Source organism: Phyllostomus hastatus, unplaced genomic scaffold (genome assembly GCF_019186645.2).
Source record: "Phyllostomus hastatus isolate PE091 unplaced genomic scaffold, TTU_PhHast_1.1 phas_scaffold_501, whole genome shotgun sequence".
In the NCBI taxonomy this organism is placed as follows: Eukaryota; Metazoa; Chordata; class Mammalia; order Chiroptera; family Phyllostomidae; genus Phyllostomus; species Phyllostomus hastatus.
This window is the reverse complement of record NW_025334033.1, coordinates 62,076,773-62,102,834: the sequence shown is the minus strand read 5'-3', so window position 1 is coordinate 62,102,834 and position 26,062 is coordinate 62,076,773.

Sequence of the window (26,062 nt, the reverse complement as noted above, 5' to 3'; positions counted from 1 at the left end):
ACACACTTGGTCTTCGCTTGTGGGAAGAAATGTTTTTTAAAGGAAGTGCCGCCTTAGAGGCCATTTCAGAATCCGGTAGAGCTTTGAAATGGAGTTTCTTAAATTAACTGAATACAATATTTAAAATACTGTTTCTCTGTGAAATTTAAAGTTACATAGGTATAATTTTCTCAAAATGACAAATCTATTCCTTCCATGATTTTGATAAGAACTTCTTTAAAATGCATAATTAGCCTCCCGTAATGGTTGAAGTTTACACCAGGGCACACAATTCAACTGGTGAGAACACATTCTTCTATCAGTGCACCTCTCCCTGAAAATCAATATGGAAAGTCCTCTCGTCCTCTGAACCCAAGTCACCCTGGAGTCGAGCAGCAGTCAGACAGGGACCGTGAGAGGTGGGGTCTGTGCCATCTTCAGGTTCGTGAGACAAGGATTGGGGATCCACAGTTGTCTGGAGTCCGAAGAGCAGGAGGTCTGGGAGCCGGGGCGTTCAAGTCAAAGCCAGAGTGTGTCGAGCCAGTAAATCAGTTCATCTGAGAAGGAGCCATTGGGTTTTGGACGGCAGGACTCACAGGTCAGAAACTCCGGGAGGTTGGTAACAGCAAGGACAGAGAACAGGAATGCCAGTCCTGAAGCTACCATCTATTTGTATTTGCTTTTACGGGTCTTGTTTATACTCCTCCACGGTTGCACGCAGAGTAGTGGTTACAGCTACTTTGAGAGTGAAACAACCCTGGATAAACCTTGATCCTGGTTGCAACTAGCCTTTAATGATAAGAAGGCTGTTATGGACCATCAGGGCTGTAGAGATGATTTAAATACCAGTGACACCAGTGCTCTAAGCCTGTGCTAATCATTCCAAATTCTCCCACCACTTGTCTTCTTTCTTTATGAATGTATTTTAACCCTTCCTACTTTCTAGAGTTCTATCCATAGTAGACAGAATTTTAAGATGGCCCCCAAGGCTCCTCACACCTTGGCGTACATACCCTCTACAATCCCCTCTCCTTGAGAGTGGGTGGACCAGTGGGTATAATGGGATATCGCTCCTTTGCTCCTTCAATTAGGTTACTCAGCAGTTTACTGAGTTAGTCAAAAAGGAAATTATCCTGGTGCATTTGACCTAATCAGGCAATCCATTAAAAGAAAGAAGCTCCAGGCCCTGGCTGGGGTGGCTCAGTGGACTGAGCACCAGCCTAAGAACCAAAGGATCGCTGGTTTGATTCCCAGTCAGGGCACATAGCTGGGCTGCAGGCCAGGTCCCCAGTTTGGGGTGCATGAGAGGCAACCACACATTGATATTTCTCTCCCTCTCTTTCTCCCTCCCTTCCCCTCTGTCTAAAAATAAATAAAATCAGAAAGAAAGAAAGAAAGAAAGAAAGAAAGAAAGAAAGAAAGAAAGAAAGAAAGAAAGAAAGAAAGAAAGAAAGGAAGACAGAAAGAAAGAAAAGAAAGAAACTCCAGAAACATAATATTTTGGCAGCTTCAAGGAAAAAAACCATCCGGCCCTGTTGTGAGAGGAGGCTGAGCACGTCGTAAGGACCTCAAGGTGGCTTCCAGGAGCTGGAAACGGTCCCGTGGCCTCACAGATACAGCAAAATCCTGCCAGCAACCAGTGCATTTGGACAAATACCCTGAGCCTCAGCAGAGACCCCAGCCCACACTTTGACTGCAGCCTGGTGAGGCCCGGAGCAGAGGACCCAACTAAATGTATGTGGACTCCTGGTCTGTGGAAGCTGTGAAATAATGTTTGTCTTGTTTTAAGCTACTGGGTTTATGGTCATTTCTTCTGCAGTAATAAGAAACAGAAACACTATTCAATAGAACTTCCCATCACAGTGAAAATATTCTGTATTCATGTTGCCGATGTGGTAGCCACTAGCCACATGGGGACTTTGAGCATTTGAAATGGGGCTAATGCAACTGAGGAACTGAATTTTTTATTTTATTTAAGGTTAACTAATTTAAACCTGAATAATCACATGTGGCTAATGGCTACCCCACTGGACAGTGCATTTCTAGGTTAATAATAATGAAGATGATGATAGCCTTTTGGTTTTAGTGTTCTTCATTATAAATAGTTCTTTTCTGAGTTTCCTTTTTGAAATTTAACGTTAAACAAATTCCCTATAAAGACCAAGTGAGAAGCGATGCATGATCTAGCCCCAGCTGTCTGTCTTCAGCTTCTTTGCTTCTCCAAACCACGGGGCTTCTTGCACCAAGTTCTTTCTCAGCTGACGTCTTCCCTCTATCAAGACGCTCTTCCCTTCAATCTCCTTCTGTGTAATACTGACTTGATATGTAGGTCTTAGTCCAAATGTCACTGTCTTGGAGAATTCCCTGATGAGTTGTGTCAGTCAGCTATTGCTGTGTAACAAATTACGCCAAAATTCAAGGGATCAAGAAATCATATTTTACTGTACTTCGTGCAGTTGGCTGTGGGGCAGCTGAGTCATCTGATATAAACTGGGCTCGCACATGGGAGCTGGAGGCTCTGCTTTAAACTGGGATGGCTAGAGCCCATTGGCAGGGTACGGTTTCTCTCCCTCCTGGGACCAGAGAGCTAGCCTGGGCATGTTCTTTTCATGGCAATGGTAGAAATATAGCAGGGAAATAAAAACACACATAGACTCAAAGCTTAGGCTCAAGACTGGAACAATGTCACTTCTGCCTCCTTCTATCAGTCAAATCATCACCAGGCCAAAGCTGGAGATTACAGGCAAGAAGTGTACTCTGTTCCTTTTGTGGGAGGAACTGCAACACTCATGTAACAAACGGCTGAGAGACAGGAAAGCATGACGAATTGGAATCAGTGATGGAATCTTTCATATTTTCTTCATTTAAATTGGATCCCTCATGCTTAATATCCAGTAAGAAACACGTTTCTTTCAAGGCACTTCTACGTGGTAATTGTACACTTATTTATGAGATTATTTGTTTACTGACAGTCTCCCCCACAATGCTGTGAGCTCAATGAGATCAGAAATCACATTTATTTTATTGACTGCTGTATCACCAGAACCTATGACACTCAATTATTTATTGAATGAATGAATAGACAAAATGTCTGAGGAACATTTTTAAAGCTAAATATGTTCCGATAAGCAGTATCTGAGAACAGATAGTTTTGAGCAAAATTTGGTAGCTATTATCAGAGCATGAGGAGGTATCATTTAACAAATTGATTTATGAATGGCAAGAGAAGTCACTGAGAAATAGGAGAATGTATGAATGTCTATACATACATGTATGTAAAATCTGCATGTGCGTGTATGAATATATAAAGGCAAGTGGGTCAGAGGGAAGAAAGGAATGAAGGAACAAAGAAAGGAGGAATGAGGGGGAATTGACAGGTTATAAAGATAATAGACCAGGTGTAGCTATCCTTGGAGCCATAATACAAAAATCCTCCATAGTCAACGAGTAATCAACCAGAATAGACTCAGGTAGGAGCCAGTAATAGACTGATAGACTCTGTGTACACCATCTGGTTTACATTTGAAGGTGCTGCTTTTCATTTATGCAGGTGTCTCTCCAGAGGCAACTTATACGACAAATAGTCCTACAACCCATAAAGTCCGCTTTTTATTTGCAGTCATATCAGATGTTCTAATGGACTCCCTTTTTTCTCTTCAACCTATGGGCTATGCAGAATCTCAAAAATTTATAAAGCCCCTCCATCTCATATCACCATATCCCAATTATTTTGTTATTTGGGAATACTCAGCCATGTTCTCAGCAGTGGTACTTAAGAGTTAGTCTATTTGGGGGAAATTCATGAAAGGTGTATGGAAGGGATCCCTGAAATACAGTTGTCCTTGCTTAGATGCTGCATTGCTGGGATGAATGTGGAACCATCTCTGATTTTCACGGAACCATGCAGAATTTCAAACATAACACAGACTTTTGGTCAATCTAGTCAGTCTTAGATGACAGTAAAGATTTCATATGTTTCTTTCTTTTACTTGCATGCATTTATATATATATATATAAATATATATATAAATATATATATATATATCCTTTTTCTTTAGAATCACAAATAGCTGCACAATGTTAATGACTTTTCTTTCTTTGCTGCAGGCAGCATCTTGAACTCTGAATCACTGTGAACAACCTCAATGGAGTGACGTGAGCCATTAGGGTGCAGGGTTTCTAACTGCCTTAAGGGCAGAGTCTTTTAAAAGTCATGCAGTTGCATATGGTGTAAGAAAGTGATCCGGTTTCATTCTTTTGCACATAGCTGTGCAGTTATTCCAACATCATTTATTGAAGAGATTGTCTTAACCCCATTGTATATTCTTGCCTCCTTCACCATAGACTAATTGACCATATATGCATGAGTTTATTTCTGGGCCCTCTATTCTATTCCTTGGTCTGTATGTCTGTTTTTGTGCTAATGCCATGCTGTTTTAGTTACTATAGTCTTGCAGTATAACTCGATATCAGGTAGCATGATACCTACAGCTTTGTTCTTCTTTCTCAGGATTGCCTTAGGTATTTGGAGTTTTTGGTGGTTCCATATCAATTTTATGATTAGTCATTCTAGTTCTGTGAAAAATGCCATTGGTATTTTGATAGGGATTGCTTTGGGTAGTATAGACGTTTAATAATGTTAATTCTTCCTATCCATAAGCACAGTTTATCCTTCCATTAATTTGTATCTTTTTCAGTTTCTTTCTCCAGTATCTTATTATTTTCTGAGCACAGGTCTTTTACTTCCTTGGTTAAATTTATTTTTACGTATTTTATTCTTATTGATACAATTATAAATGAGAATGTCTTCTTTAATTTCTCTTCCTGATAGCTTGTTATTGGTGTATAAAAATGTAACTAATTTCTGAATATTTATTTCTGCTACTTTACTGAGTTCATTTATTAGTTCTAATAATTCTTTTTTTTGATGGAATCTTTAGGATTCTTCCTATATATAGTATCATACCAACCATGAACAATGACAGTTTTACTTCTTCCTTTCTGATTTGGATCTGCTCTTTCTACTGATGTAAAAGCATGCAGAAATACTTAGTGAGCACCTACTATCTTGTGCTGGAAACACTAAGATTGATGACCAGACCCTCATCTTCACAGGGCACACAATCTAGTGTGTGCAGCATGTGTGTGTGTATAGTAATGACTCCAAAGGATGTGTCCAAAGTCAGTGGGCACTCTGAGAGGGGGGTGATGTTTAAGCTTCATTTAGGGTGGTAGGAGTTTGACAAGTGAGTAAAAGGCAAACGAGGCAGGAGACAAAACTGGACAGATGTCAGCGTCCAGACCATGCAGGGCCTGCTTCGTTCTGAGAAGTCTGGGTTTCACACTCTAGGACAGCAGTTCTCCAAGTGTGGTCCCCTGACCGGCCCCATCACCCTCACCTGGAAACTTGTTAGAAATGCAGCTTGTTAGCCCCGGCCTCAGACTTCCTGAGACAGAAACCCTGGGAATGGGGCCCCATAATCCTTGCTTTAATGAGTTCTCCAAATGAGGCTGATGCATGCTCCAGTATGAGAACCACTGCCCTCAGACATGAGGAGCCATGAACAGGTGTGAGTGGGGAAGCGGCTGCGTCAGCTACAGACTTTCTGAAACGTATCCCTGGCCGTGAAGTAGAGGGTGCATTGGAATGGAGAGAGGAAGTGAGGGTGAGCAGAGACAGTGAGTCCAGTGAGGAAGCTACCGAGAGCATCAGTGGAAGGTGTGATAAGTAACTGGGGGTCCAGAGGGAGGGTCTCAGATTCGCTCTGATTAAAACAAAGAGACCTTAAAAGCATATAGGTTACTGAGAGGCTTCACACCCCATTAATGACATCAGTGGCAGAGGCCCTGGTTGGTGTGGCTCAGTGGATTGAGTGCTAGCCTGCGAACCAAAGGGTCACCAGTTCAATTCCCAGTCAGGGCACATGCTTGGGTTGCGGGACAGGTCCCCAGTGGGTGGTGCATGAGAGGCAACCACACAGTGATGTTTCTCTCCCACTGTTTCTCCCTCCCTCCCCCCCTCTAAAAATAAATAAGTAAAATCTAAAAAGAAAAAAGAAAAATCACAGGCAGAGGGGCCCTGCAGCCACTGAAGAATGACCACAAAGGGCCTATGAATGCAGGTAGCCACCCAGACTAAATCCATCACGGAGCTCACACGTGTCTGTGCTGCTGTTCCCAAGAGTGCACAGTTGTTTCAGTAATAATATGCACATTCATTTAAAACAAATTGCCAAGTCTTAGTAACTACTTGTCATTATCTGTGTTTACATCAAATACTAAATTATGGCTACCATTCGTTAGGGAAGCTGGGAATTTGAAGAATGTTATAAGGAGTCCCTGTACCTGTAAACGTTCCCAAGGCTAGACGTGGTTCCTTGAGTGCCACTTTGTTGTAACGATTGGTGATAGAGGCCCAGCACCGCGTTGGAAGTTCACGCAGAGGTGGAAATTTTACTATGTGTTGGTTCTCTGATATTCTCTTCTCTTTGTGGGGTTGAGTTTGCAAGATCGGCACTCAAAAGGTTGTTCAGTTTCTCTTAGTACTTTGTAGATGATTAGGGTACTGGCTGCCAAGAAAGTGACGATTCTTACATTAGAGCTTTACAGTCTAAAGAACCCAGATCTCCCAAAGGTATGATTACCTGAAAGATTAATTTATTCTACAATCTATTTGTAATTTCTCTTTTACAAAGAAGAAATCTCTTTATTAATACAGATAACAAACGTTCAAGAGCAAAGAAGATAGCCCCACAGAGCAAATTACGAAAGAAAATAAATGCCTGAGTACATTCGCTACATTTCTCACCCATTTTTAATTCCTATCCATCATTGTTAATCTTTGTTTTATTCTGAAAGCCTTAGACAGAATTTCTCTTTCAGTCATTGGGGTCTTTATGCTTCCAGTCAAAGCCTCTGGCTGCTCTATCTGATGAGCACCATAGCTTTCCCCAAAGTCCTCAGTTCTCCCCCGGAGTCACAGGGATGCAACCAGCTCAGATGCAGAAGCGTTGCAAAGCAGGCCCGAGCTTTCTCCTCCTCCGGGTGATGAACAGGAGCTCCCCAGGAGACCGTGGCTGTGGGCTGGGAGAGAGAACTGTAGTACGGCAGGAGAGGGAACCCAAGGAGGAGTTGGTGCAGAAGTCTGACTCCCCAGGCAGTCTTCCGGCAGAATTCTCTTCCTTCGTGGGGCCGTCTTTTCAGTTATTGCCGTCAACTGATTTGGAGAGGCCCACTGCATCACGAAGAGTAATCTGCTTTACTCGAAGTCTGCCAATTTAAATATCAGTCTTGCCTGAAAAATATTTTCACAGAAATATCTGACATAATGTTTCATCAAAGAGCTGAGTACTGTGGCCTAGCCAAGTGGATACATACTATTAACCGCCATAATGTTCTTTCCTAATAGGAAAAAATCTGTCCTTCCTCCCACCCCTCCCCCTTCTTTTCTTCCTTCTTTCACTCCTTTCTTTTTCTTTCCACAAATATTTCCTGAGAGCCCTCTAGGTTCCTAATCCTAGAAGCCTACTGATGGAGTTGAGCTGTCTCTTTGGTAACCATCTCTAAGTCAGAATGGAATGCGGAGTGCTCTCCGAAACAGACTATCTTCTCTAAAGGGATCACATGTCCCTTTCCAATTTTAAACCCTAACTTAAAAGGACACAATTTTATTATCTCTCTTAAACAGAAAAATAACTTTTAAAAAGATGACTGACACCATTGTTGAGCTGGTGGGTGCGCTAATTCAGACACTTCCGATTTTCAATGTGTCATGATTTGGTCCGAGACGGGCTCAGAGATGACTCTGGTATGACAGGATTTGGCATGGAAATGAATGGTTCAAAAATGTTTCAGACGGAAACGTTACCCCCACTTTGGAAAATAAACTGTTTTCAAGTCATTCAGGTAGTTGAATGTATAATTAATGAAGCATGTAAGTTATACTACAATTAAAAATAGATGTATTAAAGCAGATCCAAATCTGTCTTATTTGTCAAAACCAACTCAAAAAAACTTTGTAAATCTACTTTGAATTAGTATCTTCCTCATAAACTTATTTATCACGGGGGTTGCTTTTCTAGAAGGGGGACTGCTACTCACACCAGTCCTGGGCGGACTGTGGAAGCTCCGTCCCTGTGGTGTTGCATGCCGCCACGCTGCCAACCTCACGTCTGTTCTGTCCAAGTCTTTTCTTTTAAAGATTCCATTTATTCATTTTTAGAGAGAGGAGAAGGGAGGGAGAGAGACACGAATTGGTTGCCTCTTTTACACGCCCTGACCTGAGACAGAGCCGCAACCCAGGCGTGTCCCCCTAACAGGAATTGTACTGGCAACCCTTCCCTTGCTCTGTGGGATGATGCCCGATCCGTTGGCCTTCAGCAGTCAGGGCGCCTTGGCTGTTTCCATGAAGGTGTCTCAGACCCCTCTAAAACTGACATTTAAAATCCCTTGTGATACTGTTCCCTTGAAGTCAGGTCCAGCTTTATCCCAGGTGCACCTTTGTCAGCCATCAATGGGTCAAAACTGTTAACCGTAACACAAAATGAGTGTGGAAAGAGAGGCCATCACCAACCAAACCCCGCATGGCAACAGCTGGTTAAGCGGCACAGCAGAAAGCTGAAGGGCTGAGAGCGCAGCAGACCCGTGATCAGCACCGAAGTCGGGGCGCCAACCCAGTGCAGTCGAAAATCCGCAAGTAACTTTTGACTCCCCCAGCACTGAACAAGTAGCCTTATTAGTGGATCAGAAGCCTTACCTATAACATAAACAGTCAATGAACACATATTTTTTATGTTGTAGGTAGTATATGCTGTATTCTTACAATGATGTAAGCTGGAGAAAAGAAAACGTTATTAAGAAAATCATAAGGAAGAGAAAATACATTTAAGTGTTTATTGAAAAAATCTTTACATAATGGGACCATGGAGTTCAAACCACATTGTTCAAGGTCAACTGTGGGTGCTTTATAGTACAGCAATGCTCATTGGACAGGAGCACATGGCACAGTCTGTCACATCCCCTCTCATTGGCTGAGAGCACATGGTCTGCTCAGAGCATGAAGAAAACAGACATTGCAATAGACTCTGACGGCTTGTGTGTGGAGACATGGAGTTTTCCTTTAAAATTATGACTACGAAGTCATCTCAGAGAAAAGCGGTTTTATAACAAATTAGTGCTGCGTGAAGCAGTAATAAATGTAGCATACCTGTGCTTGAAAAGTCATTTTATATTAAAATAAATCATCTTTAATGCAGATGTTTCATGACTTTAGGTCTACTGCTACCCCTATGCCAAACTAGTTCAATAATTACAAAATAAGACCATGCCGATTTTTGGACAGGAACAAGTTGACGACTTGTGCCAAGTTTTCTCATCTTACGGGGTATTTTCGCCATGCAGTTACTATGTACGCAGACATTCCCAGTGACCGATGGCATGGCCACCCGCTTTTGTAAGTCACGTTTTATTGTAACACTGCACACTCATTCTTTTAGGTCTTGGCTGTATAAAAACAGAGTTGAATGGTTGTGATAGAGAACACTTAGCTCTCAACACCTATAATGTGTTCTCTCTGCACCTGGAGAGAGGAGTTTGACTCCCTGGTATAGACGCTGACATCATCTTAGTGCTTTTAGACAGAGAGAGGGGATTTCATGAACTCAAAACATGAATTAACATAGACTACGTACCTCTGTTTCCGTGAATAGAGCAGTGCTGTTCTATCTAATGGGCAATTTTAAATTTTCTAGTAGCCACACTAGAAAGGTAAAAAGAAACAGGTAAAATCAATTTTTAGTACTATGTTTTATTTAACCCAGTCTATCCCAAGTTTTATCATTTCGACATGTGATCAATAGACAAATTTAGTAATGGCATAGTTCTCATGCTCTTTTCATTCTAAGCCTTCCAACCCAATGTGTATTTTACACTTAGGGCACACCCAGGTCTAGACTAGCCACTGCCCCAGTGCTGTGGGCCGCACAGAGGCAGTGGCCGCTGTCCTGGGCAGTGCAGGCCTGCCAGCAAGGGGAAGCAGATGACCTCAATGTTCCTTTTGTTTTTACTTATTCATTCAGCTTTCATGCACCTTTAATAAAAATCCCTTAAGTCTTACAAAGGTGAAGACAGAGACCCTGTTCTGAAAGACTTTAATTCTTTCTTAATTACATATATGCTTCTATAGTTATTTTACACTTTTCTTAGTATCAAACAGTACGGTGATGGTGGACATTGGGAAAAGCTTGCTAGATTTCTAGAGGGACTGCCATTTACCCGCATGTAAAAAAAGCATGAACAGGATCGCCAGACAAGAAGATAGGAGGAGATTTCAATCTGGAAGCACCTTGTTTAAGCTAACCTTTTTTTTTAAACCAGAGAAGCCACTAGCTGGTAGTTCTCCCAGCACGGCCCAGGTACATGGGCGCACCGATCCAAACTAGGCGGAAGTAAGCTCAGGAGCCCAACATTCCTTGAATGACTGAGTACCTAGATATAGTCATGGGCCGCATCAGGACGTTTGGGTCAATGACAGACCACATATGTGACAGTGGTGTACCACAGAGCCTAGGTGTGTGATAGGCTCTACCATTTGGCTGGTGGAAGTACACTCTGCAATGTTTGTACAACTCTGGTATCTGCTAATGATGCCTTTCTCAGAATGCATCCCCGTCCTTAAGCAGCATGTGACTATAAAATATTCCTTCTTCTCTTTCTTTCCTCCTCTGACTCCTTCTAAACAGTTGCTCCCCTCCCATTTAGTTTCAGTCCAATGTACCTCCAAGTTTATGGAATTATATGGATAATTAGTTACTATGCCACCAATCATAACATTTCCTGTTGGCCAAATTTTTCAGTCTCTCACCATTTCATAATCTGGTTGAAATGGCTCTCTTTGACTTAATTTTTTTAAGCAATGTTCAGAACAAGAGGTTCTGACTCTATCAGGAGCTAGGTTGAGAAATGGAGAAAGCTTTCATGGAAACAGATTTTCTTTTCTCTATGTGTGTGATATGAAAAGTATATTTGTGTTAAATACTCTTTAGACCCCTTGAACGGTGTCCGTATTTTATATACTCCACCCACTAAGTGGCCAAGAAACACCATCCTCTTCAAATACAGACACAAAATACTTGCATATTGCATGGGCAGGTACTGGATGGCAGTGGCTGACCTTTCTCACAGACAGAAGAAAGAAAGAAAGAAGGTGAGCGTGAACCTGACCTCTCCCCATGCAGGCAGCATGCAGGGGTCAGGTGGTGATTTTTTGGCACAAATATTTCCGTCACTTCTGTCTTGCGCATGAAAGATGTCATTAATCAACCACACTCCATTCCTTCCTGCTGAGCACAAATGTGAGCCCGGGAACTTCCTAAATGCGCCACTCCAGGAAGGCGCGATCGAAGGCTAGGAGTTGGCATACAAGATAAGACCTGCTTAACCTCTCTGGTTATACAGAGTAGGGGTTAGCATCCAGGACAGTGCCTGAAAGATAAGGAGCTGCTTATATCCTACACTAAAATGTGGCCACCTGCAAAGAGCCTTACGGAGTTCTGAAGGGTAGGGGTGAAAGACGTATTTGTCGGGAGGTGGGTAAAGAATGGGCAGCATTAAACCAGATGAATGGCACTAAATCATTTAAAAAACATTTTGTTTATTAATTATTTATTGAACAATTACCAAGAGTGTAAACATCTGAACTTTTAGGAATTTTTTTCCCACTTTCTTGTTCTAAATATTTTACCAGAAGTTTCCATTTTCAAATGTCTAACTATACTTTAAACTACAGATTTTTAAAATTTTGATTTATTAATTTTTAGAGAGAGAAGAAGAGGGAGAGAGAGAGAGAGAGAGAATATCATCGATTTGTTGTTCCTCTTACTTATGCATTCATTGGTTGATTCTCGTGCGTGCCCTGACCGGGGACCAAACTTACAACCTTACTATATTGGGACAACATTCTAACCTACTGAGCTAACCAGCCAGGGCCTAAACTACAAAATTTTTAAATAATGGAACCTACTCTTAATAAAGTCATCTCTTCCCCACCCTCTCCATTCATGAGCCATTGATATCTCGTAAGTTTTACAAATCTATTTATATACCAATCTGTTATTTGTATAGGTAACCCTTCTAGGCATTGTGCTTACTGATACTGCTTTGTTTTGCTTGGGGCTTGTTTTGTCATTATAAAGGACGTCTAAATTAATATTGGCCCTGCTACTCTGAAGTTCATTTGCTGTTTATTGACTTTTCAGTGTTATGAGTAAACAACATTTATTTTTCTATCAACTTAGCTATTCATATAATGTGACTCAGTTTACATCTTCTTTGTTATAGTGTGTTGCTCCACCTTTTTATATTGTTGGGTTTTTTGTTTGCTTATTTTTAAACAAAGAATCCATTCTACAAAGAAGACAGAATGCAGTATTAGCTGCCATTCTTATTCATTTTAAGGGAAACAATGCCTTTTTTGCAGCAATAACTCATCTACCCAGAGGTCATTTTTCCAATCATGTCAGTCACAGAGAACACGGCTCAAAGGAAAAGGCCTCGGAGAAGCTAAAGTGAACGGCACAGATCTCACTTGCTAACGCATTCTGTTTTCACTTTCTAACTCTGTCATTCAGCAACTGTCTTCCCCCGGGTTACACACGGTCATAACAAACCTGCTTACGGAGTCTCTTAGCCCATCCCATAGAAGATTAGAAACAGCTGATTCCAAGGAGATCAAGAGGCATCTAGAAATCAACACGATGGCTGGTAATGAAGGAGAAGGTAGAAAAAGACCCAGATTCACAGCTTTAAACGTCATAGCAAGTAGGGGGCCATTTCGTGTTTGCTGAAAGAGCCCTGTGTGGTGCAGTCACCCCCAGGCCCCTGGAGATCGTGCTCCCTGCTACGCCTCTGAGTCGTTGAGTTTATTTCCTGGCCAGGACTCCATTTAAGGAGAGGCGGGCACATAATCCACTCCGGGAGACTGCGGAGTGGAGGTAAAGCCGTCAAAAGGAAAGGGGACAGGCTTGGGAGCAGAACGGATCTCTTGGCTTCTCACGGCCGCCTACTTCCTGTGGGACCGACATCTCTCGGTCTCCTTTTCTTTATCGATAAAATAGAGAAAGTCATGGATGAGATACTGTTGATCAAGTACCTGCCTGAATAAAGATGGGCATTGGAATCCCCCAGCTGGAAGCCTCAAGTCTAAAGGAATGAATAAAGAGAAAATGCCAGAATCCAGTGGGAACAGTGTGAGGAAGGGAAGGTCAGATGAGCGCAGCAGGGTGGGGGGTGGGGTGGGGCATTTACACCAGGCGAGGATCTGTAAAGGCCACAGCACCCTGGAGAAGGAAGAGGGGCCCCTCGAACTTACCTTGTGGATGGGGAGGGAACTACTGAGAAATGGGAAACGTTTTCCAGTTTGGGAAATGTTTTCTTTGTTGTTGTGTAGTTTTAAAGATGTTATGTGATTTTATGTATTTGTTTCTTTTTAGAGAGGGAGGGAGGGAGAGAGAAAGAGAAGGAGAGAAACGTTGACGTGGGAGAGAAACATCCATTGGTTGCCTCTAGCACCATGCCCTCCAACTGCGGACTGAACCTGCAACCTGGCATGTGCCCCAGAGGGAACTGAACTGGAGACCCTTTGCTCTGCAGGACACGCCCAGCCCAGCCGCTGAGCCTCGCTGGTGAGGGCCGAAAGGCTTTTCTTTCTGTAACAATAGTCTAATTGAAGTTTCCGCCTGTTGTGGGGAAAGTGTGCCTGTACAGGGCTCCTGGTTTTAGCTAGGAAAAGGGAGTACAGGAAGCATTTCCCCTCATTACTTTTTTCTGAGTATTATTACTTTTTTTTTTCAAAATTGTTTTTGAAATCAGTTTAGAGTTCACAGCAAAATGGAAAGGAAGGTTCAGAGACTGCCCACATACCCTCTGCCCCGCACGTCCACAGCCTTCCCGCCATCAACATCCCCCACCAGAGCCGCGCGCTGGTGTCAGCGCCTGAGCCCGAGTCGGCCGGTTGTTATCACCCAAAGCCCGTTCTTGACGGTAGGGTTCGCTCTTGGTGGTGTACATTCTTCGGTTTGGACAAGTGTGTCACTAATGACATGTGTCTATCACCATGTGTCCTACAGAGTAGTTTCACTGCCCTAAGAATCCTCTTGCTCTACCTGTTCATCCCTCCACCACCCCAGCCCCCGGCAACCACTGATCTTTTTACTGTCTCCATAGTTTTGCCTTTTCCAGAACGTCATGGAGCTGGAACTGTACAGTATGTGGCCTTTGCAGACTGGTTTCTTTCACTTAGTAATATGCATTTAAGTTTTCTCCATGTCTTTTTGTGTTTTAATAGCTCATTCCTTTTTGGCACCGAATATCATCCTTTGTCTGAATGGACCACAGTGTATTTCTCCACTCACCTACTGAAGGACAAATTGGCTACTTCCAGTTTGTGGTTATTATGAATAAAGCTGCTATAGGCATCTGTGTGCGATTTTTTTGTGTGTGTGTGGACATAAGTTTTTAACTCCCTTGGGTAAACACCAAGGAGCGCAATTGCTGGATCATATGGTAAGAGCATGTTTAGTTTTGTAAGAAACTGCCAGCCTCTCTCCCACAGCGGCTGTGCCATTTTTGCAGCCCCACCAACAGTGAATGAGAATGCCTGTTGTTCCACAGCCTCATCAGCATTCGGTGTTGTCGGGGTTCTAGATTTTGGCCATTCTCATAGGCGTGTAGTGGTATCTCATTGCTGTTTTAATTTTCATGAGGTGAGCCTGTTTGTGAAATTTTGAAGACATTTTTAAGTGAAATGCAGTCCTCTCTACCTGCAAACCACATGAAGTTCTTCACATGCTGCAAGGATGTCTTTTCACTCATTCACTCGGTTTTTAATACATTTAATGTGCCTACTGCATACCAGCTACTGTGCGAGTCGCTTGGTGTGCAATAGTGGAGTAACTGTAGTGGTTTAAAAAAGAATAATAACACTATCAGGAGTGTTTCCTATGTTACCACTACCCAAATCCTGAAAAATACGAAAGCTCCGCACTGTACCCCTTGGCATGTGTCCAATTTGAGTTGACATGTAATTGGGTCAACATTTAGTGGTGACAGAGGGTGGTGTTCAGTTGATGTTTCCCCAAATGTAAAGAATTAGCTGAACTAAGGAAGACACGGTAAGGGAGACTTGGTCTTGAGTGGGCAATCCGCAGCCAAAGACTTTTCCTCCGCTCATCTTCTGCCGACCATTGGTGTGGCATCAGCCCCTGCAAAGGCCTCGCAGATTGGTTGTAGGTCTGCAGGAAGAAGGTTTTCTTACTGACAGAGTACAACCCCTGGCTTTGACCAGTGGTGTCTTGTTTACCAGCACAGCATCAGGGCAAGGCTTTACATTAAGGGTAGTCTTCTACCATACCTCAGTAATCTCAGCAGTGCAAAAGGATCCATCATTTGTATTTTCATCAAATTGTTCATCTGAGATCATGTTTGAGAGATGGATTTGTCTGTTGTAGTTACTAGACATGATGACTTTAATTGAAAAAAATGATGTTTCCTACTTTAAAAACTCAATGGAATACCAAAGGAAAGATCGTTTAATTTGGGGCATCAAGAAAGGGGGTCAAAGTCAAAAGGTTTTCCAAGTGGCCAATCACAGCTATGTCTAAGCATAAGAGAAGAATGTGGTCTCACATTATCTTAGAATTTATTTTCTTCTTTTTATTGAGTCTGCCTCGGCAAGTCTTGGAATTTTGATTTCAGAGGCCCTGGGGATTCTCCAACAATCACCTGCTTCATCTTACTGATCAGGAACTGAAGCTCCAAGAGGTTAGACGGTGCTCTGGCTGCCTACTGTACTGGTAGCAGAGAGTTTGCTGGACATGGACAGGCTCGGGGGGAAAGGCACAGCTGTTGCTTCCTCCTCAGAAAAGACTCTCAGGCAGAACAGCATCTGGAGCATGATGGTTGGAATTATCTTATGTAGCCAGTGAGAGTTTCATAGACAAGACAGACGTACTTTCATGAAAGGAATTATTGACCAGTCGTTGCTACCTCATTTTATCTGCAGTACCTAGATGAGCTTTTTTTTTTTTCCTGCTGAAAATGTTAGCAGTTAACATCAGTTTCTGCCTTTGCCTCTCTCACTGTCCTGGAAGTGCGCCACCGTGAAATGCACGGGGTTGTTCCTTTGCATCTCACGGTTCCCTTCAGACCTACTTTCCTTCCGCAGCAGGCCACCCGCTTGCTGTTTGTCTAATAAAACTGGAAATGTGTGTGTGTGTGTGTGTGTGTGTGTGCGCGCGCGCGTGCGCATGCACGTGTGTATAAAGCCCAGTGGCCTAAGGAATTTTACTGCCCGGTTTAACAACTCAGTAAAAGGGATTTTACATTACAAGCTTTTCTCCCCCTTCTGTGTGATGAAGAAACGATTGGTCTTTTAATTTACAGCCTTCTCTTAAAGAGGAGGTTGCATCAGCTACGATAAATTCTGGATAAAAATGTTTCTGCTAATTCATTTTTCACTGAACCAACCAGTCTGCCAACAAGCTGCTGCTTTATTTGAATTCAAACTGATAGTGAAATATTTTAACGCAATAGATCTGTGGCTTCTTTTAACTTGTTTGATCATTTAAAATCCTGTATTGCGCAGAATGTAATTACCTCTTTCAATAAATATTTGCCATGATTTTGGAGTTAAGTTGTACTATTTCCGAAGCGGAAGGTAAGTAAAAATGCACTGAACCAAGTAAGGAGATTCAAGACGTCGATGGGCCATATGATTATGAAGCCAGGACACACAGGAGTCTGATCTAGTCCAAGGCTTCAAATGGCACCCAAATGTTAATGATTTCCAAATCTTTAGCCTAGTCTCCCTCTGGAATGCTAGATGCATGTACCAAAGTATTTATTTGCTGTCTGCATTTGGGCGGCGGGTAAATATTTCTAACCTAACAGGGCCAAGCAGTATTCCCAGTTCACCCCTCTGACCTCCCAAATGGCTCCGCTTTAGTTTCCCCATCAGTGGGCCGGTGTCACCGTCCACGCACTTGCTTAGGCCAGAAATCTATGGGTTATCTTCCATTTCTCTCTCTCCTTCCCCGCTAACATCCAGCTATGACTTCAAAAGTTATCCCGAGCCTTTCCACTATCATTACCCTCATTCAAGTGCTCACCGCCCCTCTCCTGGACCACTACAATTACAGCCCAACTTGTTTCCTAGCTTCTAATCTTGCCTCTCTGCAAACTGCTTTCCACACAAAAGCTAAAGTGAGCTTTTCAAAATATGAATCAGACCGTGATATGAATCAGCCTGCTTCAACTCAGCAGTGGCTTCCCACCACACTTAGCAAAAATCTGAACTCCTTACTCTGACTTACGAAGCTCTAGACGGTCTGGTTCCCGTCTCGCCTGCTGCCCAATTGCTTTCACTTTCAACTTCCCCCATTTCACTCCACCAACTCTGACCTTCTCCCCTTCCCTCTCACGTGCCTGTGTTCATCAGGGGTCTGCGGAGAGAACCAACAGCGTGTTTGTGTTCACGTGCGTGGAGAGATTTATCACCGGGAATTGGCTCCGTGCCTGCGGAAGGTGAGAAGCCCCGCTGTCCGACTCCACAGGCCTGAGAACCAGGAAGGCCGATGGCGTGAATCCCGGTCCAAGAGCAAGAGAGCACCAATGGCCTCGCTCAGGTGGCCGAACAGAGAGGACCCGCCCTCCCTCCACCGTTCCGTTCTATCCAGGCTCTCAGTGGACTGGGCGAAGCCCCCCTGCACGGGAGGGGGGGCGGGGGGGAGGGCGGTGCACTGCATTCAACCTACAGACGCAGATGCTAGCACCTTCCCAGACACACCTAGAAAGAATGTTTTCACCAAGTATCTGGGCGACTAATATATCATGACCTAGTCAACTTGACACAGGAGTTCAACCATCACGGATGTCCTCTCTTCTTCCTCAGATGCTTCCCCCACCGCTGCACAGCTGGTTCCCTCTCGTAGTCAGTGATCAGCTCGAGGGCCACCTTCGCCCGACGAGTCCTTCCCTGGCCATCCCACGCAGAGTCGCTACCCAAGTTTCTCCACTTATCTTCGCTCCTGGATTGAGGTTGAAACAGGAGGAGGGGGAGAACACTTTGGTGATCTCACAGGCTCTCTTTAACCTGAGGCCTATGGACCCTGCAATTCCCTGAAACAGTGGCTGCATTTGCTGCATCTCTGAGTATGTAGGTCGTCGCCTCAAATGCTCAAAAAAGAGCTAGATCCATACACATGTCAGAGACATTTGAAACGGAACTGGAGGCCCACCCATCTCTCTTTGCGCCCCCCCCCCCCGTCTTCCTTTTATCTAGAAAATTAGAATTTACATTTTATACAGCACCCCCAGGTCATTTCCCCCTTGACACCCCTTCCGGCATCCAGGCAGAGAAAAAGCACCTGTGTTCACTTTGGACAACAACAAGAAAGTTCGATCCTCATCAGCCTGAGGCAGTTATGAGAAGACACGCAGCCCTGCATTTCTGACAGGCTGTTCTAATCTCGTCTTATTATTCGGCTCTTACTAAAATACTAATCCCCCGGGAGGGAAAAATAAATCTCTGTGTGAGTTCTTTAGCACAAACAAACATCTTGAAAGACATGTGAATGAAAAACCACATTGCCATCATTTCAAAGCTACAGGAGGAGAAGGAATGACCAGAAACCCTCCGTCGCCACCACCGAGGAAGGGCAGGGGCAGGGGACCTAAGTGGCTTATGTAAAGTAGGAAAAGCTGAACTGGGAAGTGGAAAGGTGGCGAGGCACAAGTCCCTAAATCCATGAGCTGTGTGACCATAAAGTAAGCCACCAACAAAAGCTGAGATTTTTTAGTGACATACATTCTAGTGTGATGGCCCAGCAATAATTTTTAGAGCAGTATTCAAACATATCCACCCAAGGAAGTTAATGTGCCTATTTTTTTTTGTCATTAACAAAAGCGAATCCCACCACACGATCTAGCCTATATAGCGCTCTGCCAGTAAAAGATATAGACACATCAGGGAGTTTCACACTCATAACTACCCGAAGTGATGAGCTTCTGATTTTTTAATTTTTCTTGGCAACATCAGTAGCCCTGCCCTCCCAGAAATTAAAATACTGGACTGTACAGAGCCCTAGCTGATTGTCATTGCTTTCACGGGTGCTTCTAAAGGGTCTCGTTTCCACCAAATTCCCATGAAAAGGAAACATGAACTGAGAGAGTGAATTTGGGGCTCTTTTTGTGTCACTAACTTTGTAGGCTCAGTTGCCCATTTTGCTCTGCAAATACCCTGAAGAGGCGCCCGCGGCGATCAGTTCCAGTTTTCGGAGAGCATGAACCAGGGCGTGCGACACGAGGAAGGGCGCCGCCTTCACCGTAACGGAACGGGATATGTTTAAGGCAGAGTTTGGCCTCGGACCCAAGGGAGTACCCGGGACTGCCTGGTGTGTCCTCCCTGCGTTCTACCGCAGCCCTATGGTATGGGGGCGCCGTTCACCTCTCGGAATCTTACCATGAGGATCATAAACAGGGCCGATTTCTTCTTTTGTGTGAGTGTGCATTTTCCGGGGCAGCAGAGCACTCATCACGCTCCTTGGAGGAGACCAGAGAGCCCCTCCTCACCTCCTTCCACCCCCTCCCTCAGACTCAGACTGTCCCTGGCCCAGCTGCCGTCAGGTCCCTTCTGTGGCTCATGCAAACAGTAGGTGCTCAGCAATGTGGTCACACAGTCAGAATGAAGATGCCCCCTAGGCCCGTAAAGGCTCCCTGGACTCTAAGCTGAGTCTGAGGACCTTTGTTTGGATTCCCTGAAGGATGCCCTCAGGACATCATCCGGTAGCACCACTGCAGAATGGGTCGCATTGTAGTGTAAATTCCCTGTCCTTCTCCATCCATCTTTCCCCGTGGATTAGGCACTCCTCAGGGGGAGAAAGCTGACTCCTTCCCTGGAATCTAGTTGGCCCACGGCTGGCTCTCAGCATTAGTCCAACGACTAAGTGAACAGTCTAAACAAACAGGTCTGAGGAATTGCAGGACGGGATTTCGGGAGGAGAAAAGGTGTCGGCACAACGTCACGGCTGGAAAACCGAGATCAGCAGTTCCGTGTGGCCGAGGAGACAGTGATTTGGGCAAGTAAGTGGAGATGCACTGGAGAGAAAGGCTGTGAGGGATTATGGGGGTCCTGGAGTGCTGGAGGGTGGGGATAGAAACTGCATGCTGTGTACTCCAGATAATGGGGAGTCACCAAAGATTGGGGGCCAGAAAGTGCCGGAACCAAAGTGGTGTTTAGGGCAACTAAGTACACAGCCCCAACCAAGTACAGAGCAGCTTCCCTGGAGTCCGCAGCGGGCGGGGGCGGGCGGCCGTGTGCAGACCGCGGGCCCGCTGGGGCCTGGCCTGGCGGCCGGCAGAGGCAAGCCTGGCTCGGATAGCGTAACTGTATCAAGCCTCAGAATTGTCCAGGGTCCTGACCCCCGGAGAAGTCTTTGTCCTTTTTCCAGCTCCCATCTGCTTGGCCTCCCGGGTCTGATGGGCTTTTCTCTCTTGGCTACCCAAGCAGCACACGTCATCTGGTGTGAGAATAACCGGGAGGCCGCGCGGGGTTCGCGAGGGGCCGTGGCAGAGGTCAAGAGGTGAACGAGGCTGCCCTGAGGCCGAGGCCGTGGGGGTGGAGAGGAAGGGCCTGGCTTAAGAACATTCTCTGGGGCAGAACCCGTAGAATTCGGTGAATGAACGTGGAGCACGAGGGAAGGGCATGCGAAGGCTCATTTTCAGGTTCCTGGACACTGGCTGTAGGAACGCAGAAAGAGGAAGCTGAGGGCAAGAGGGTAACTATTTCGGTTTCAGACGCATTAAATTGAAAGTGACAGCAGAATTTCCAGGTGGAAGGGTCCAGGCGCTTTACTGGGGACAGAGATTTGAAATTTGGGAGGGAGGTGGGTACCGGTTATTGGTGATCGATCATTCAAGGCATGGAAATGGATGCGATCGCCTGGAGAGAGCGGGTGGAAAGAGAAAGAGGCAATGATAGAACACCAGTGTCAGGAGATGGGGGTCGGAGCGGGCCAGGAGCCAGCGGCAGCGTCTAGGAAGGCCTGGCCAGAAAGGTAGAAGAAAGCAGAGTGCGAGGAAGGCCAGAGTTTCCAGAAAACGAAAGGAGCGGCTGTACGCAGCGCAGACGGGTAGGGAGAGCGGTAGGGGATTCATTCACACGCTAGTGAGAGCAACTTCAGTGGAAGCCAGGTCAGGGAAGGCATGGGGGAGAGGAGGTGGAACCCACGGCCCTACTCTTTGCAGCGGTGTGGAGGGATGCTCTCCTTCTCCACCGAGTAACAGAGTCCCTGGACGACTGAACGCAAAGGAATTCAGCGTGAAGTCAGAGGGTGGTGCCTTTCACTGAGACCTCTCCTCTGGTTCTCTTCCCTCTCCCCTGCTTTCATCTGAGACCCGGAGCTTTGGTTTTGGGGTGCATCCGTGGCTGTTAACAGTAGTGGAAGTGAAAGGCTTAAGGATGTTTTTGTCTTCTTGTTTTGTAAGAAAGTATTCAACTTCCACTTTTAACACGCTGGGGGAATCGTATGAAAAACTTGCCTTCCTGGTTTTTATCAATGGAAGTCCATATTGTCTCTGCCTGTTAAAGAATCAGTTCTTGGCTCACTGAGACAAAATGCTCCATCTCACATTGAAAATGTCTCATTGTCAAGTCCAATGGCGTCAAGAAAAGTCGATGGATGAATTTTAAGTATTCACCACAGTGTGATTTCTGCAAGGCAAAGAGGGAAGACTGAATACAGAACTTGAATATTGAAACTGTTTCTTCTCTATTAAAAAAATACAACAGAAAAAATAATGTTTTATTCTATTATTATGGAGGTTCATTTTACTTTTTGTTTTTGGTCAAAGCTCTAGTGCATTTCAATTTTTAAAAAATTTTATTTATTTATTCTTAGAGAGGGAAGGGAGGCAATAGAGAGAGAAAGAGAAACATCAATGTGCAGTTGCTGGGGGCCATGGCCTGCAACCCAGGCATGTACCCTGGCTGGGAATCGAACCTGCGACACTTTGGTTCACAGCCCGCGCTCAGTCCACTGAGCTACACCAGCCAGGGCTGCATTTCATTTTTTAGTGTCATTATAAAAACTCTTCCCTGCCTGTGGTGTCAGAAACACGTATAGCAGCCCTCTCCTCTTCTTTGGGGGATGCGTTCCTAGAACCTCAGTGGATGCCTGCAACCATGGATAGACCTGGACCCTATATACACTACCGTTTTTCTTACATAAAGCATATGTACTGTATACATACCTGTTTGCTTACAGGAAACACTACAGCCTCTCTTTGGCATATCCGAATCGCCAGCATTACCACACTCATGCCTTGGGGGCCATCATTACATAAGATGAGGGTTGCCTGAACACAAGCACTGCGATGCTGTGGCTGTCCATCCGACAACCGAGATGGCCACTAGTGTCTAACGGGTGTGTTTCGTGTACAGGGTGGATACCCTGGACAAAGGCATGATTCACTTTTGGGTGGGATGAAGCAGCATGGCTTACCATTTTGTCATTCTACCCAGAACAGTATGCAATTGAAAACTCACGAACTGTTTATTTCTGAAATTTTCCACCTAATATTTTTGAACCACAGTTGCCTGCGAGTAACTGTGGGCAAGTGGAACTATGGAAAGTGAGACCATGTATAAGGGGGGAACTACTATCCGTAACACATTCCCTGTTTTATCCATGCGAAAATGTACCTGTGATGAAATTTGCTCACATTTCTGGTTTATTCCCTTAGCACCAGCAGCCAAGGGTAACTAGTTAAATCCGCCTTGAGAGTGACTGGCTTATCTTATGACCACAGAAAGCCCTCCACTTGAATGTGTGTTGTTTGGACAAGCGGAGTCTGGAGAGAGTGGGGGGTCCACGCAAACTCAATGCTGCTGCACGTACAACAATGGCTGGTTGGTACAGCTGGTCTCCAAGAAGGAAGCCCTGGGACAAGGCCCTCATGTCAGTCAACAGAAGCTGACTCTGGCTGGTCTGAGAAGAAGGGGCATTTATGTACAGCGAAGCGGGTGGCCCGCAAGAATCCTCAGGAGGGCTGGAGGACAGCGATGAGGTGATGTAGCCTGGATTCCGGCCCAAGCCCCACAGCAATGCCGCAGACTGGTCTGCTGACTGCCTCCTGCAACGGACCCGACGATGCTGCACTTTGCCCTAGAAGCGGCTGCCACCCGCATGGCTGCTGACTTTGGCACTGTCCCTTCCTTCTTGTCGCTAGCTACAGAGGAACCTCAGTTATGCCCCTCCCCCACAACCTCAAGAAAGGCTGGGAAGATGGTCTCTGGCACTTCCAGTCTTTAATGGGGAAGTGGCTTTGCCTCTTAAGGTTAGGGAATCCCCAGGCGCAGGGAGAAGTTCACATCCTGGGCAACTACAAAGAGTGACAAATGTCATTCTTGCACTTGAGAACTAGAAATATATCTTCACCTTTTTTATGGGCCCAGACCCAGCTCAACGCACTACAAGTAATAGGGGCCAGCCAAACTTTTGTTTAGGAACACTCTGCCTACTTACGTTCTGGGGTGAGTTCCAGCTCACAGACTGCTAGTAGCCTAGAGAGCTGAGCAACTGGACAACATAGACAGTCTTCGCTTTTTAAAGCTGTGGCTCTTTTGCCGCACCCGTTGCAATACGGCCATACAGTACTCACACTCTTTGATGGGATTTGTGTCAAAGCCACAGACAAAACTCACCAGCCACTCGGTGGAAATCTTCTTCCGGCCCACGTGAGAACATCCGAGTTTGCATGGTAGAGGAAATGAGTGTCGAAATCCTCTGGTCTTTATTAAGTTGGAGAGAGAAAAGATGCCACTGGCATTTTAAGATGAACACCGCAAAAGCTGTCTGCAGGGTGGCCGGGGTATCGCCCACGATGCCATTGGACAGGATTGTTCTCGCTAGTCACTACCCGCCGAGAGGAAGGGTGTGGAGCTGGTGGAGTGGCCAGCCACCCATTTTCTGTGACTCGGGGGAAGCGCTAGGGGCTTCAATGGTGGGGTTCTCAAGTCCCTACCACCGAACAGCTGCCTTAAAATGACTTCCGCATGGGCAACGTTTTGTTTTTGGGTTTTCCCCCCGACAGTCATGTTTGCTATTTTAGCGTACAATACGATGCCTTGCAGGCACTGGACACTGGGTGGCTTTTTTTTCTCGGTGGTGATAACAACTAGAGATAACATAAATTGCCTCTTACTTTGGTAAAAACTTGCTACATTTTTGGACCCCGAGGAGGGATTTTAATATAGTATACTAAACATATAGGTGAAGTATTAGACCCACTGTGTAGGCATTAATGATTTTGATGCATTTTAATGAGATTATTGCTGTTGTTGGATGAGCATGTGTTGTCGGGATAGAATAGAGTAGGTGCTGCACACTGTGCATCCAACTTCCTGTAATGTTAATACAGCAAATAACTGTGATACATTTATCAGAGCCAAGAAATTGACATGGATACAGCTGTCAGCTAAACTGCAGGCTTCACTTGGATCCCCCTCCCATGTCTTGTTCATTCTTTACTACTAATTTGAGCTGCTTGCTGTAAAGTAGAGCATTAATTCAGGGAACGGGGGTTAGACATACAAGTGGCTCAGAAAAACGATAAAACCTACCATTTTTTTAAAAATTTTACTTATTTATTTTTAGAGAGGGAAGGGAGGGAGAGAGTGAGAGAGAGAGAGAGAGAGAAACATCAATGTGCGGTTGCTGGGGGTTCTGGCCTGCAACCCAGGAATGTACCCTGGCTAGGAATCAAACCTGGGACACTTTGGTTCCCAGCCCGCGTTCAATCCACTGAGCTACTCCAGCCAGGGCTAAAACCTACCATTTTATATGACACACATAGATATGTTTTAAATTTTGGCCCCAACTATTTTCCATGCGTGATCTGATTTCACCCTCCCCAGAAACCAAGAGGGCAGGGGTGGATGCCATCATATCCACTCTGCAATTAAGACAGGACTTGGGATTCCAAGCAATTGTTTGCAAGACAGCTCAGCTGGGAAGGGCCAGAGCCAGGAGGTGGACTGAGGACTCTGAGGTCCCGAAGCCCGCCGCAGTGAGACTGTGGGTGTCAGCGCTACGGAACAGGCCGGAGGGCATTGTCCCAGGTGTGATACACACACGGCCTCTCTGTCAGCAGCGTTGCCCAGACTGTGGCCAGCGGCCCCGGTGGGGGAGGTTGTCCTGTAACAGTGACATGTGACTCTAAGAGAAATGTGTGGTGTGTGGAGTTGGTTCCACCCTTGACACCCTGACCTTGCACTCTCGAACAGGAAGTCCTCCCTGGCTCCTTCCTCTCTGCAGGGTGAGCGCTGGGCCGCCTGCGGCTGGCCAGCCCTGCCTGCCCGAGCTGCTGAGAGGAGCAGAGCGCAAACACATCCATCCCCACGTGCCTTTTTGCTTTTCTTGCCGGAGTGTTTCAAGGCTTAATTAACGTGTGCAAAGTGATCGGAAACGCAGAAATAAAAGGAGCTGGGGAGCTGTCGAGTGTTGACGATTACCTGAGGCCAGGCAGCTGAAAAAGGGAGGCCCAGGGAGACAACGAGGGTCTGGGGAGACGCGGAGGCCTTCGGCTCGGCAGCCAGCTGGTTGGCCCAGAGCCAGCGCGGATTGTTTCTGCAGCTTTTGCCCCCAGCCTCCCTCTCAAGGCTCACACACTGCAGCTCTGCTCAGGAATCAGACCGGGGGATAAACAGTCCCCAAAGGGCTGAGCCGGAGCGGAGGAGAGGGGGCCTGAGCACACAAATGGCAGCCAATTCCGTCACTGGCCCGGCGGTAGAGACAGGGTCAAATGTCACCTGTCTTCCAGCATTGTCAACGCAGGCCCGTCCCCAGATTACTGGGTTCAGTCAATGAAGGAGTAAATGTGATAAATATCAAAGATCGGAATGAAGCAAAGTGTGCTCTGTTCATTCCTTTTGACAAGCATGGATTCATAGTAGTGATTTAGTACTATCACCTGTGGGAGGCAATAAATCTCGTGTAAAGTGGTGGGTAAAAATAATGAAGTCTGAGTCACG